General features: G+C 40.9%; 1 long non-coding RNA gene across 1 annotated transcript; it reads left to right on the top strand.

Moving 5' to 3' along the window:
• The first annotated feature begins 8,610 nt into the window (after positions 1–8,610).
• Positions 8,611–13,786, top strand: LOC106994853 (uncharacterized). The gene is made up of 2 exons (XR_013416309.1): positions 8,611–11,668; positions 12,543–13,786. It is a non-coding gene; the product is annotated as an uncharacterized LOC106994853 (long non-coding RNA).
• Positions 13,787–15,194: the final 1,408 nt, after the last annotated feature.

Here is a 15,194-nt window from a genome sequence, read left to right on the forward strand (position 1 = left end):
GCAGTTGCTGGCTATCTCCTGACAGGGGGTTCTGTTGTGCTTTGAAGAATAATATGAAAATTCAAGCTCAGAATAAGCTTCTGTAATTTGAAAATTAAAACTCCACCCTAAACCTTCACCAGCATGTGAAGCCAAATCCTTTTAGATGTGCAAGAGGGATCTGTTTACTTTGTATGGAAAATCATTTTCTTTTTATTAGCAAGCTCCAGGGTTTCCTGATGATCTGAAGGGCTCCTGCCTTTCTGAGGGCAGTCCTGGGGCACTCTTGGCACAAATAGAGGCCAGAGAGATTGGAAATATTATTTTGCAACATTTTCTGCCTGGTTTTAAAGTCAAGGAAGACAAATGGTTCAGATAATTTCAGCAGTACCTTTGAATGTGAATTGCCTCGTCCTGAGCTGACCTAGTGAGGTTAAAATCAAACCAAACCCAAACAAACAAAAAAATAAAAATAAAAACTGAAACCAACATACCATGAACAACTCTTCCCTTCCTCAGCCAGCCTGTTTGACCCAGAAAAAGGTAGCTATCTTTTTCCTATTATCAAAACCAACAGAAGAATCTGCTCATTGCTTTTTGCACTCATGATGGGGAAGGGCGGGGTGGGGTGGGTAGCAGGGGGTTCAGTAATTGTCTTAGTATTTCTTTTTCTTTTTCTTTTTTTTTTCTGCTATAACAGAATATCACAGAGTGGGCAACTTATAAACAATAGTAGTTTATTTGGCTCACAGTTCTGGAGGCTGAGAAGTCCAAGATCAAGGGACCATATCTAGTGAGGGCCTTCTTGCTGCATTACAACATAGCAGAAGGCATCACATGGTGAGAGAACATGACATTTAACATAAGATTGAATTCACAGCCTCAAGTCCTTTTATAATTGGCATTTATCCATTTATGAGGGCAGGAGTCCTCATGGGAGTCCTCATGATTTAAACACATCCCATTAGGCCCCACCTCCCACCACTGTTGCACTTGGGATTAAGTTTCCAACATATGCCTTTTGGGGGACACATTTAAACCATTACAGTTGTCATTAAATCTTTTTCTTGATGTCACCATGCTCACTTTTATCTTCTTCCTGTTGTTGAATTGTTCACCTCTAACAAGCAAGCCATCCTGATTTGTTCTCATCTCACCTTAAATTCCACTAAGAGACCTCCTTTATCAGATTTATCTTGAACATTCTAGCCCACAGTTATCTCCCCATCTCTCACCTATAGCAGAAATATTATTCAGGTCCCCAAGCAGTCTACTGCTGGAATCCAGGTATTTTTTTCCACTCCCTTGCCTCTTATGTGAAATAAGACTGTTTCTAGCAGTTCTAACTTTTGTGAGCTACAAGATCATCCCTGGATTTCCTACCCAGAGACTAAAACCCTTGAATTTCAGTAGACTTTAGACTTCTTGGTTCAACCACAGCTCCACAGTGACTCCACTGTCAGCTCCCTCTGCCAGCTCCCTCTGCCTTTTAAATGCTGTGCAACCCACACTCCCCTTTTCTCTCTACTTTAACATCCATTCACCGACCTAAGATCTGCTCTTTGTTCATGTTTCCCAGCCTCCAGCTTTTCTAGTGCCAATGTGCTCCATTTTTGGAGTAATCCTGTCTGTCAACTGTGGTTCATTGTAAAATGAGCATGCCCTAACCTGCACTTCCAGGTGGCTTCATGATATTATTGTAATTACATTCCCTGACTACCGTAGGCAAAATGAAACACATGCTATGAAAGTAGGTATGTGTTATGCTGGTTCACAAGGCAAACTTGAAAAGAAAATGAGTGAGGTCTCCTTAGGACCTTTTCCACTGATTGGCCTCTTCTTCGAATGGGGGTTCATAATAGTCACTGCTTCTCTACCAATAGCATGAAATGCTTGCTTCTGGATCTTGTTTTTAAGTCTTTAGAACAGAGAGGTGATGATAAGTGGGTATTGTAATAAAGCTTCACTAGTGTACTTGATAAACCTCTATTTTTTTTTTTTTTTAGTTGGAGTCTCGCTCTGTTGCCCAGGCTGGAGTGCAGTGGTGTGATCTTGGCTCACTGCAACCTCCATCTCCCAGGTTCAAGCGATTCTCCTGTCTCAGCCTCCCAAGTAGCTGGGATTACAGGCACACACTACCCCCTCTTGGCTAGCTTTTTGTATTTTTAGTAGAGACGGGGTTTCAGCATGTTGGCCAGCCTGGTCTCGAACTCCTGACCTTAGGTGATCCACTTGCCTTTGCCTCCCAAAGTGCTGGGACTACAAGCCTGAGCCACTGTGCCCAGCCTAGTGTACTTGATAATCTTATGTGCACTGTGAAGTTTGAGAAAAGATAAGAGTGGGGTAATGGGTAGAGATGGTTTCACTAAAGAACAACCTTGGGCCTGGTGCTAAATAGTTACTTTGTGTATGTTCCTTATTTAAATGTGGCAAGAAACTTTCATTTCAGACTTATCAATGGATGAGACTTTTTAGGGTTTATTTCCTAGCTGCTAATTTTCTGGATTTGTTATTTAGAGCATGAACTTAAGAAGCTGAGAAATATGAGTTCAAATCATTCTTGTTTTCTGTGGGTAAGCATTTTAGTGCTTTAAAATAGGATTATCAATTTCTCGTCTGTAAAATATGGGAGTGACAATGCCTACTTAATGGGATTGATGTGACAAATAACTGAGATATTTTAATCAAGGTGTGAATTACAGTGACTGTTCTACAGTAGATACTCAGTAAGTGAGAGCAGTGGTTATAACCTAGAAATATGCTTCTGGCCAGGGAGGAGACACCCAGAATCAATCCTGTTGGTATTAAAATTTTTTCTTTAAGGTTTTGCAGATAAAAAGTAAGGCCATGGTTCATAAAGATTCTGAGCTCAGAGTGATGGACTCTTGGGTTCTCACAGAGCTAGTGAGGAAAAAATGAAAGGGAAAGTCAGCATACACACACACACACACACACATGTGCACACACACCCCACCCCTCAGTCTTTCAGATAGGGTCTTTAACAGTAAACCAAGGTTCACTTACAGAGTTCCCATAACAAATGAGCATATGGTGAGCATTTGACAGCGAGAAATACATATCCTTTAAGGAAGCTCTTAAGTTCTCGCAAATTCAATAAGAGTAGAAGAATGTCTTAAAAATCAGAAGACATCGGAAACATAGGGAAACTCTCAGTAGTTTATTCTTTGTTAAAACTTGCAACATAGAGGTGTCTGTCTACATGTAGCCCTCTGAGTTAGGATGCATTCCTCCACACTACAGCCTGGAGAAAACAGATCTGCATGTCCTTTAATCCCTGACCATTGTAGATCAAGTTACTTCTTTGAAAGAACTTTTCTTTCTCTAGCCAACTAAATGAATAGAAAATGATGTACTTAATTGTTTTCTAAATTGCAATTTTTCTCCCACAGATGTTTTTTATCAGTGTTGAGCCCAGTGGACTCTGTCAGTCACATGGGGAGATGAAGTCATGTGGTAATAAAAGAGACGGGGTTGGGGGAGGAAGGGAAATACCATACAGTATATTGTCTAATTGAAAAATGTGCCACATAAATGCTGAACTTGAAATCTCTCCCTCCCCAAGGGCTACTCGTGACAAACAATGCACACATCTTCTGCACTGGAAAGATTAGACTTCTCCCCTTTCTCCATTATTAATTCAGGTCAATGCAAGAGTTTCCTTTTTTTTCCCCCCCTTTTTTGGGTTAAGTCATTCTACTGGAATTGTGCTGCAAGGTAAGATTCCAAAGTGAAATCTTAAATGCAAAGGTGATGGCATCTGATCTAAAGGGTGAAGGTTACAGTGATGATGATAAGGGATAGCGTTAGATTAAACTCTAACTTTGTAGAAGGAAGATGAGAACTAACAACAATATCCATGGACGTGTCTGAGAAATGATTGCTAATGATAATGCAACCTAAAATGTTGGGGAGGCTGGGAGAATTACAGCACTTGGAAAATTCAGAAAGGCTCAGGCTTCAATGCCTGTTAATGAAAGCTGGAACCATAAGTACAGTGGAGCAGGAAGGACAGAGAGAAGGGAAGGCTGCATGTGTTTTTCATAGCAAGAAGGAGAATGCTACAGATGTAGGACCCATGTCAGCATCAGAGAGATTAGAAGACAAAGAGAGGCTGATGTTCACAAGCAAACCTAAAGAAGTAAAAGGTTTTAACTTCCCCCTCCGCCAATAGCCCATTATGGAAAGCAAATGAGAATTGACTGCAGTACAAAAGTGTTGGCCTAGAAGGTCCTCTGAGAGCTCTTTCTAGTTCTCCACCTATCTTCATTTGCACTGCCTTTTACCCTCGCTTGACTGTGCTTTGAATTTTCTGTAGGAAGTGACTTGTAACCAGTGAGATGGTAACTAAGGGGCTTTTATCAGCCCTCACTGTTAAGAAGACCTCTCTCTTATGTTGGGGAAAAAAAGGCTCTTTCCTCTTCTTCTGCCATTATTGAAGAAGGAGAGCATCTGGTCATTATATAAGAAACTCAATGAATCACTTATTTTATTTTTTGCTCATTTAATTTAGCTGTGTCTCATATTTGACTAAAACTAACTCCAGGGATTTCTCCAGGTTCTTTGATTGCACTGGAATCTTAATGAGTCATCCATTTCTTTGAAATATGAGGATTATTACCCAAGTTTTATAATCCTTTAACTAAACAGTAATTTTTTTGTAGTAATATTTGGAATAGCTGGATTCAAACTGCATATAAGAGAGTCACCATGTATAATACCAAAGCTTTATGGGGAAAAATCATATTGCATTAAGTTGCAGATGATTAGGGATTTGTCTGGGCTTTAAAACATACTTCAACCTTTCTGTTTCTCAGTGTTCATCTCTGTGTTAAAATAAACATCCTCCTCCTCATCATGATTGTCATTGTCATCGTCATCAGCATCATCACTTTTCCTCTTACCTTCTTGTTCTTCTTCCTCTTCTTTTCCCTATTCTGCCCTGTCCTTTGTTTCTGTCCCCTACCTCCTTCTCCTCCTCCTTCTTTTTCCTGTCTCTTCTTGCATTTCTTTTCCCTTTTTTCTTTTGCCTATCCTTCTCCTTCTCTTCATGTTTTCTTTTTTTCTCTATCACTTTTTTCTTCCCCTCCCTCACTTCCTTCTTTCCATTTTCTCTATATATTTTTGACTTTTCACTCTGTGTCAAGGTTTAGTGAAGCCTCTTACTTATGTCATCTGATCACATCTTGGTAATGGGCCTAAATATTATTTTAAGAAAGGCAAATGAAGTATCAGAAAGGAATAATTAATTTATTTACATGGCTAGTAAATATGACTTTGGGTATCTCCAACTCCAAATCCATGCTTTTAGCCAAAACCTCTCTAGGAGACATGAAAAATATTGCGGGAGAAAGGTTGAAATAATCAGTGTTGTAATTAAACTTTAAATTTATAATTTAAGAGTATAAAACTTAACTTTAGACTTGTGAAAATTTGGAAGTTAATTGAAATAAGGTAATTAAAATGCTTATATGATAATATGGTTTGGCTGCATCCCCATCCAAATCTCATCTTAAATTGTGGTTCCCATAATCCCCACATGTGGTGGGAGGGACCTGGTGGGAGATAATTGAATCATGGGGGTGGTTTCTCCCATGCTGTCCTTGTGATAGTGAGGAAGTTCTCACAGGATCTGATGGCTTTATTAGGGGCTTCCCCCTTCGCTGAATTCTCATTCTTCTCCTTCCTGCCACTTTGTGAAGAAGGATGTCTTTGCTTCCCCTTCTGCCATGTTTGTAAGTTTTCTGAGACCTCCTCAGCCATGCTGAACTATGAGTCAATTAAGCATCTTTCCTTTGTATAATAAATTACCCAGTCTCAGGTATCTCCTTATAGCAGCATGAGAATGGACTAATACAGTAAATTGGTACTGCACAGAGCAGGGTACTGCTATAAAAATACCTGAAAATGTAGAAGCAATTTTGGAACTGGGTAACAGGCAAAGGTTGGAATGTTTGGAGGGCTCACAATAAGACAGGAAAATGTGGGAAAGTTTGAAACTTCCTAGAGACTTGGAGGTCTCAGAAGACAGGAAGATGTGGGAAAGTTTGGAATGTCCTAGAGACTTGTTGAATGGCTTTGACAAAAATGCTAATAGTGATATGGACAATGAAGTCCAGGCTGAGGTGGTCTCAGATGGAGATGAGGAACCTATTGGGAACTAGAGTAAAGTTCACTCTTGCTGTGCAAAGAGACTGGCAGTATTTTGCTCCTACCTAAAGATTGGTGGGCTTTGAACTTGAGAGAGATGATTTAGGGTATCTGGTGGAAGAAATTTCTAAGTGGCAAGACATTCAAGAGGAAGCAGAGCATTAAAATTTGGGAAATTTGTAGCCTCGCAATGCAATAGAAAAGGAAACCTCATTTTCTGGGGAGAAATTGAAGCTGGCTCCAGAAATTTGCATAAGTTATGAGGAGCCAAATGTTAATTACCAAGACAATGGGGAAAATGTCTCCAGGGCATGTCAGAGACCTTCGTGGCAGCTCCTCCCATCACAGGCCCAGAGGTCTAGGAGGAAAAAATGGTTTTGTGGGCTGGGCCCAGGGCCCACCTGCTCTATGCAGCCTCAGGACTTGGTGCCCAGTGTTCCAGCTGCTTCAGCTCCAGCTGTGGCTAAAAGGGGCCAACCTACAGCTCAGGCCATTGCTTCAGAGGGTGTAAGCCCCAAGCCTTGGCAGTTTACATGTGGTGTTGGCCTGCAGGTGCATAGAAATCAAGAATTGAGGTTTGGGAGCCTCTGTCTGTATTTCAGAGGATGTTTGGAAATGCCTGGGTGTTCATGCAGAAGTTTGCTGCGGGGGTAGAGCTCTCGTAAAGAACCTCTGCTAGAGCAGTGTGGAAGGAAACTGTTAGGTCAGATCCCCCACACAGAGTCCCCACTGGGGCACTGCCTAGTGGGGCTGTGAGAAGAAGGCCACCAGCCTCCAGACCCCAAAATGGTAGATCCACTGACAGCTCGTACCATGCACCTGGAAAAGCTGCTGGCACTCAATGTCAGCCCATGAAAGCAGCCAGGAGGAAGGCTGTACCCTGCAAAGCTACAGAGGTGGAGCTGCCCAAGGCTGTGGGAACCCACCTCTTGCATCAGCATGACCTGGATTCGAGACATGGTTTCAAAGGAGATCATTTTGGAACTTTAAGGTATAATGACTGCCTCGTTGGATTTTGGACTTGCATAGGGCCTATAAACCCCTTCTTTTGGCCAATTTCTCCCACTTGGAATGGGTGTATTTACTCAATGCCTGTACCCCCATTGTATCTAAGAAGCAACTAACTTGCTTTTGATTTTATAGGCTCATAGGCAGAAGGGACTTGCCTTGTCCCAGATGAGACATTGGACTTGGACTTTTGGGTTAATGCTAGAATGAGCAAAGATTTTGGGGGACTGTTGGAAAGTCATGAATGTGTTTTGAAATGTGAAGACATGAAATTTGGGAGGGTCCAGGGTGGAATTATATGGCTGTATCCCCATGCAAATCTCATCTTGAATTATAGTTCCCATAATCCCCACATGTAGTGGGAGGGACCCAGTGGGAGTTAATTGAATTATGGGAGTGGTTTCCCTCATGCTGTTCTTGTGATAGTGAGGAAGTTCTCACAAGATCTGATGGTTTTATAAGCGGCTTCCCCCTTCACTTGATTCTCATTCTTCTCCTTCCTGCCATGTGAAAAAGGATGTGTTCACTTCTCCTTCTGCCACGATGGTAAGTTTCCCAAGGCCTCCCCAGACATGCTGAACTGTGAGTCAATTAAACCTCTTTCCTTTATAAATTACCCAGTCTTGGGTATGTCTTTATAGCAGCATTAAAACAGACAAACACATATAATAAATCTTTCTTTTTTTTAGACAGTGTCTTGCTCTGTTGCCAGGCTGGAGTATAGTGGTGTGATTGGCTCACTGCAACCTCCATCTCCTGGGTTCAAGCAATTCTGCCTCAGCCTCCCAAGTAGCTGGGACTCTTAAGTGTGTGCCACCACACCTGGCTAATTTTTGTATTTTTCTTTTAGTAGAGATGAGGTTTCATCATGTTGGCCAGGCTGGTCTTGAACTCCTGACCTGAAGTAATTTGCCCACCTTGGCCTCCTAAAGTGCTGGGATTACAGGCATGAGCCACTGCACTTGGCCAGTAGTTTTTAATAGTATAATCTATAAAGAAGAAATGAAATAGGAATGTGATAGTACTTTGAAATATAGAAAGGTCTTTATATTAAATAATTATTTATTAAATGTATTTATTAAAACTCACAGGGGATGCTCAAGGATGAATGCATGTGTTATTACAAAGGACTCAACAGTCCTTGGAAAATGCACATTTGTATTTGTTAGAATCAACTATCAAGTAACAGAGACCAAATTACCATAGCTTTACACTTTACAAAAAGAAGTCTGGAGATGGACTCTTTCAAGGCAGTCACAGTGGCTCATTGATGTCTTCCAGGTCCTCCATTCTTTGTTTCTTTTTATACTACCATTTTGAGTATGTTGGCTTGTGTTCCTTAGATTTGTACCTCATTATGCTAAGAGATCTGTCATAGCTCCTAGGATCATATCTCACCTAATTACATTATTACATTTAGAGACAGAGGGAAAAAGTTTTTCTTCTTTTGAGGATCTTTTTTTTTTTTTTTTTTTTTCGTTTTTGTTTTTTAAGGAAAGGAAATAGTTTCCAGAAACTGCTTCCACTCAACTCCCTAGCACACTTTCTCTTATGTGTCATTAGCCAGGTCTGGGTTACATGCCCACTTCTGATCGCTGGCAGAGGAAATGGAATGGCAAGTGGGGCCAGAGAAGGAGCTAAACTTCTTCAAAAATACAAGATGTCTGCTTGCTACCTGAATATGTTTGGAGTTTAATTAGCAAGTAAGAGGGCAAAATGGATGTTGCATAAACAGTGAACACTGTCTGCTATACCACCTTATCCATTTCACAGGGAAAAAATATCTTCCTTAATTTCCCTCAACTGAGAGCAAACCTGTTTGGAATATTTTGCCTTGAGGAAGCAAAGATGGGGAAGAAGACAGCATCCTATGGAAAGTTACAGTTGGTTTGCCTCTTTCTTTCAAACTTTTGTATATTCTGTTAGTATTCTAATCTAAATACCAGGAGAATTGTGAGCAGAAAAGTAGAGGAGAATGACTAAAAATTAAAGAACAAGACAAGCTTTATTTTTTTGAGAGGAGATATAGACAAGTGAGGGATAGGCATGTAAATAAGTAAATATGTCACTGAAGATGGATGGAACATTACATGTGGCACAGCACAAGGAGAAACAGAGTTCACTGCAGTCATGACAAAGGGGTGAGACAGGGACTCTGGAAAGGTCTGAAAGATTCAAAAGTAAGTTTATCACCCTTTTTAAGAACACAGCACAGTGTGTCAATGGCCATAAGAATAGTCTAATATTCCAGATTGCTAATTGATGATGATGATGATGATGACGACGACGATGTCAATATATAGTGTTTACAACATGTCAGCTGCTGTTCTTAGGACTTTCTCCATGGTCATTTAACTGTTGTGACCACACTACAAAGTAGGGTCTGTTATCATCCCATTTTTTTCCATGAGGAAACTGACACAGACAGGTGAAGAACTTCCCCAAGCTTAACACAGCTAGTAAATGGCAGATCTATGATTTTTTTTTCTTTTGTTGGTTTCTTACATTTTCCCAATAATGCTATTTATGCACAATGGTTGGCCCTTTCAAATAATCATACTGAAATTTTTAATAGCATCTCTTTCATTACAAATTGATTTGGGAAAATTTGAATATTTATATACTTCACTCTTAAACATAAGCACTTTTTGGAAATCGTTAGCAATTCATCAAGAAGCCATCTTAGCAACAGTTACATAATTCACAATAAATATTAAGGCTGTATAAGGAAGTTGAAAAAACCAAAGAACTCTGAACAAGTAATGTATGTATTTAAGTTGTATTAGAGCAACAATTTGAACAGCAAAGTATTGTGCATATCCATAGCTCTTTAATTATAGCATAAGGAATTTTTTAACATTTAAGGTGATTACACTGAGAGTAGGTAAACAACTGACTTGATCCAATGGAAGTTTATCTATTGGCTTATTTCTTCTGTGCCTCTTCTTTTTTAGAATTCGTTTTCAGTTTGCAGTCTATTAGGGCCATTGTGATTGCATCTTCAGTTAGCATGGAGCAGTGCAGCTTCATGGGAGAAAGGCATAGTTCCTTGTCAATATCTCTGCTTTTGATGATCATGGCTTCTTCAACCACTTTTTCTTAACCTATTCAATGGCTAATAATCTTGGATCAATTTCAGAACCACAGCCAAACATTTAAAACCTGGCAGCCTTAAGTTTTTCCTTTTCATTCACTTGAAACTTAATTTCATTAAATTACTACCAGCTAGAGCCTTCACCAATTTAGCTCGTTTTTGGATATTTTATCAAGGAGCCTTTCATTGTTTGAATTCTCTAAATGATCAACAACCTTCTTGTGATAGAGCAGGGCCTGGTGCAACAGCTCCTGGGTGGGGACATACAGGCTCATGAGCAGCAGGTTCAAAGCTACTGGCCACCAATGATCTACTCTAGCTGCCATATTGTCAAGGCCAGAACTGGAATTCAACCCAGATATTCTGGCTCCACAGTTCATGTTCTTAACCCCTGGACTATATTATCTCTCTAGTGTCTGTGTTTTACCTAGCGTCTTAGAGTACTGAGGCCATGGCAAGGTTATAAATGGTAAAAATACAGCTAATAAAGAAGACCAATCAAGACTGTGTTATAAGGTTGAGGAGAAAAGGACACATGTGGCAATGATAAATTGCAATGTTTGGGGAAAGAAATGAGAATCAGTTATATTTTGAATGGAAACATGTTGGAGGAGAAGAAATTTGCAAAGTAATAATCAGACATGTTTCAGGTTGACTAATAACCAACTGAGTTCTTAGGTCATCACCTCTGAGAGTAGCATGGGTTGATGGGCACTGCTGTCCTGGCAGTTCTTTTTTTCTGTTTCTCACCATGTCACTGGCCTTTCTGGTGCACCTGGACCATAATAGCACTACTAGGCTGCTCTACCAGAGTACATTGTCTTTCACTGACATAGAAGAAATACCTTCTGATATTCCAGACACCTGCAATGGGATGGAGAATGGGAAGAGGGGCCTTCATTTTGGTGGCATTTCTTGTCTAAGCAGGGATGTGTCACTCAGTGGCAAGCTCTGCCTCTCAGATAATGAATGGGGCACTGGGTCATCCATTCCAAGGTCTTGGGGCAATATCAGGGTACCTCTGAGGCTTAGTTTATAATGTAGCAGTTTCTTCTGTTTGTCATATGGCAAGGCAGAATGGACTTTGAGAATCTTGTTTTTGTGGTCTAGTGGTGAAGTCTTACCTTTGGGACAGCAGCCCAATTGTTCATAATTATTGAAGAAGTAAGTCAGAAGGTAGTTTCATATATGCATCTGCCTAAAGGTCAGATGGAACTGTGGAACTCCATGACAAGCTCACAGAATGTTCCATTCTCCATCTGCACGCAGCCTGATAACTGTATTTTCATAGAATTAGAGACTTATAATATTTAAGGTATTTTAAGGTAATGTATCTCATTCAAATCTCTCTCTTTACAGATGAGGAAACTGAAGCCCAGAGAGATGAAATGATTTTCCATGTTAATACAGAGACAGCTGGTACTGGACAGTATGTTATTTTACCTAGTAGTCAATGCTCTTTCCTATACACCTCCCTGGCTTGGATAAATAACATTGTCTGGAAATGGGAAAGATAATTATAACTGGGACAATAGTAGAGAGAAGAAACTTTAGAAACTCTGACTAGAGCAGAAGGGCAAGCAAACCAGTTTGACTCAGCACTTTGTTTGAAACTGAGGCTTATTGGATGTTAAATTATAGGAGCCTCTATCCCATTGACTGAATTTTTTTTTTGTGGGGGGAGTAATCTTCTCACCCACATGAAAGTAAGGAATTCTTCCATAAGCATTTAAGTACTACTATTAAGGGAACTCAAAGAGGTCATTTACAAAATAGCTCATTTACCCTTCCCACCAAGAATTTGTTGCTTTCATTGAAGGGAGTGGTTTTTTGAGAATTGGCTGGCCCGGCATTAAGCTTAAATCATTTGCTTTCCATCTTACTCCTCCTTTCCCTTGACCTTATCTGGGATTTTACTTTATTAATTAACTTGAAAAGTGCTTTCTATAGGTAGCATGAGTTTTTGGTTAAAAAACAGTTCGAAAAACACCCCCCAAAATGTAGTGAGAAGAAAATCATTTGAATTCCTATCCCCCCCAGGCTTCTAGTTCTCTTTTCTAAAGACAGACTCTCAAACAAGCTTTTTCTGTTTTCCTAAGCTATGTCTAATTAAGTATGTGTTACTATATAGCTGCCTCTTTTTATACACACGGCACCATATTATTCTGTGTCGTACCATTTCTTTTCCACTTAATATTTCTTAAAGATGATTGCCTATCTGTGTAGAGATTTACTTCATTCCATTTACATTTTACAATATTGATAAAATGTATTCTATTTTATCTCTTTCTAGTGCCTGACGTGTGGCCAGATCCCAGAAGATGAGTTTCTCTAAGAAGATCACATGAACCATCCCGAAAGGCCTGTTGCTTCGAAGCTCAGGAATCCAGGGACCCCTTCCTATTATGCGAACTTCCTGGGTGAGTGTTTTATAGTGAAATCATATGTCAGATTGTGATTCTCAGACAACCTTCCCAGTCTGGCTTAAGAGGAGAGGGTTGTCGGGGGAGGTCCTGGGAAAGCCGACTTGCCTTAAGATTGTCTTCTTGGCTGCTGGATGAAGCTGCACTCCTACTCTGAGATTTCTCTGAGGAGACATTGGGTTTTCCTGGCAGGCAGAGCTTCAGGCTACTCAGCGGAATGTCTATGGTTCTGTAGCTTCAAGAGGAGCCAGGAAGATGAGCTTCCAAGCCAAGGGAAACACTGCTTCAGACTCAAGACCACGATTTGGCAGAGACCACGGGGCCTGCTGAATTTAGGAGAGGACTCATACCCCTTCCTTACTCAAACCACTCTTTCCCGCTAAAAGAGGATGGAGGTGACCTAAGAAATCTGCTTTATTCACCAGCACACAGCAGTTGCTTGGGTGAAATGGACTCCGGTCCCATTTTGGTACAATAGGAAAGGCAAGTGCCTCCCTCTCTATCTGGGAAGAAAGGAGAAGGAAGCCAGAGTGGAAATCAGACATCTGAAGTCTCAGCAGCAGTCTTGGTCTGTGCTTAGACAAATAATCTCAAGGCGACCCAAATCCCCCTGTTCGTTCTGAAAACAGACAGTGCCAGAGTGAAACAGAATTAAATTGTTTCTCTTTCATGGCAGCTGAAGTGTAAAAACCATTCTATTCCGACCTTGTGGTCAGAATATCCTGACACCTCATAAATTATCTTAAGGGGTCAGGGCTCAGGGAGGTTTGGGAAGGCTGCGAGTCCACACTGCAGCCAACGGTCTGCGCCGCACGGCAGCAGCAGGAGCGCCTCCTTCCTGGTCTTTCCGATAGGCAGGCACCAATGTGTAGGATGTGGAGGAATGTAGTGTCCTCAGAGCCAGTTTTTATGAATTGGGACAAGCATTTGCCCTCCTTCTATGCTTGTAGGATTTGTATGGCCATAGCAACTACCTTCATGAAGGTTTTTAAGTAAGTGAGAAAAGCACAGTGATAGCTTCCATGTCGGACAGAAATTCTAGGGTGGATTTGTCTTAGCAGAAAAAAAGACAGGGGAGGGATGGAGACAATAGAGACATATACTTACACAATACGAAGAACTAGAGAGAAAAAAATGAATCAAGGAGAAGAGAAAGGAAGGTGGGAAGGGGAAACGTGGGTGACAGAAAAGTTTTCTTGATTCAGATATACACCCCCAAGCACACGCGCGCACACACACACTGTTTCTAACACACACTCTCTCTCTCACAACACTCTCTCTCACACACACACACTGTTTCTAACACACACTCTCTCTCTCACAACACTCTCTCTCACACACACACACTGTTTCTAACACACACTCTGTCTCACAACACATTCTCTCTCACACACACACACTGTTTCTAACACACACACTCTCTCTCACAACACTCTCACACACACACACTGTTTCTAACACACACTCTGTCTCACAACACATTCTCTCTCACACACACACACACACTGTTTCTAACACACACACTCTTTCACAACACATTCTCACACACACACACACACATACACACACACACACACACACACACGCCTCCTCAGCAGAGTGGAACTCTTGGACTTCTCTGCCTCCTGGTGAGTTTCTTTTAGCCCCCACATTCATCTGTGCCTTACACACAGTAGGTGCTCCATAAATGTTTGCCTATTGGTAACATCCACAGATTGGTCCCCAGAGAGGGAAACAGATTTATTTTGGGAAATTCCAAGTATGTAAAGCAAAGTCATTTGGAGCAAACAGTATTCTGATAGCTTGAACCACCATAAGGTTGAAAGAATCTGGGTATTTGTGGGTGTGTCTGGACATATTGTGTGTGGGAGTGTGAGTGGGTGGTCTGGTTGGGTGGGTAATAAGTGACAGGAGGGCCCTTGAAAATATAAAGGGCTCCATAACTACTGTAAAAATAAAACTGGGAATAGCATGCCCAGACCTCCAGTCATGCGGTGACCAAACCTGACCTTGGCAGAGATGAATACATTTTGGAGATGGATTCAAAAATTATTAGTCAATGTTTTTGGTCCCCATGGGCTTTTTTTTTTCTTTTTTAAAGAGCAGCTGGGCGGGTTTTTGGCAAGGCAAATGACTGCCACAGCCTGTAGAGTTCCAGAGCCCTTCCAAGCTTTTTCTAGACTCTTTTGTATTAATGCTTTTTTATTTCTGGTTCATTGTTTTCCTAATGGGATATGTCTTCTGCCTCCCCCCTTGGACAAAGGATATGATTTCTCACTGTCTCTGCTCTTAATTTCTTCCTTTATGGAAATTTTGTCTTGAGGACATAATTATGATCAGAAATACATTAGAAGTGTATTGTTTTTCCTAATTGTGTCATCCCATTCCTGATATCAGCATCTCTTAAACATCACTGGCTAGTAAAGAGATGGAAGTTAGTAAAACAAGCCACGTCATGGATGGACGATCCTTCTCCCAATTCCTCTGGCCTGGAGAAACAAAAGAAGATCCAAGGCAGAAGA

This window comes from Macaca mulatta, chromosome 1 (genome assembly GCF_049350105.2).
Source record: "Macaca mulatta isolate MMU2019108-1 chromosome 1, T2T-MMU8v2.0, whole genome shotgun sequence".
NCBI lineage: Eukaryota > Metazoa > Chordata > Mammalia > Primates > Cercopithecidae > Macaca > Macaca mulatta.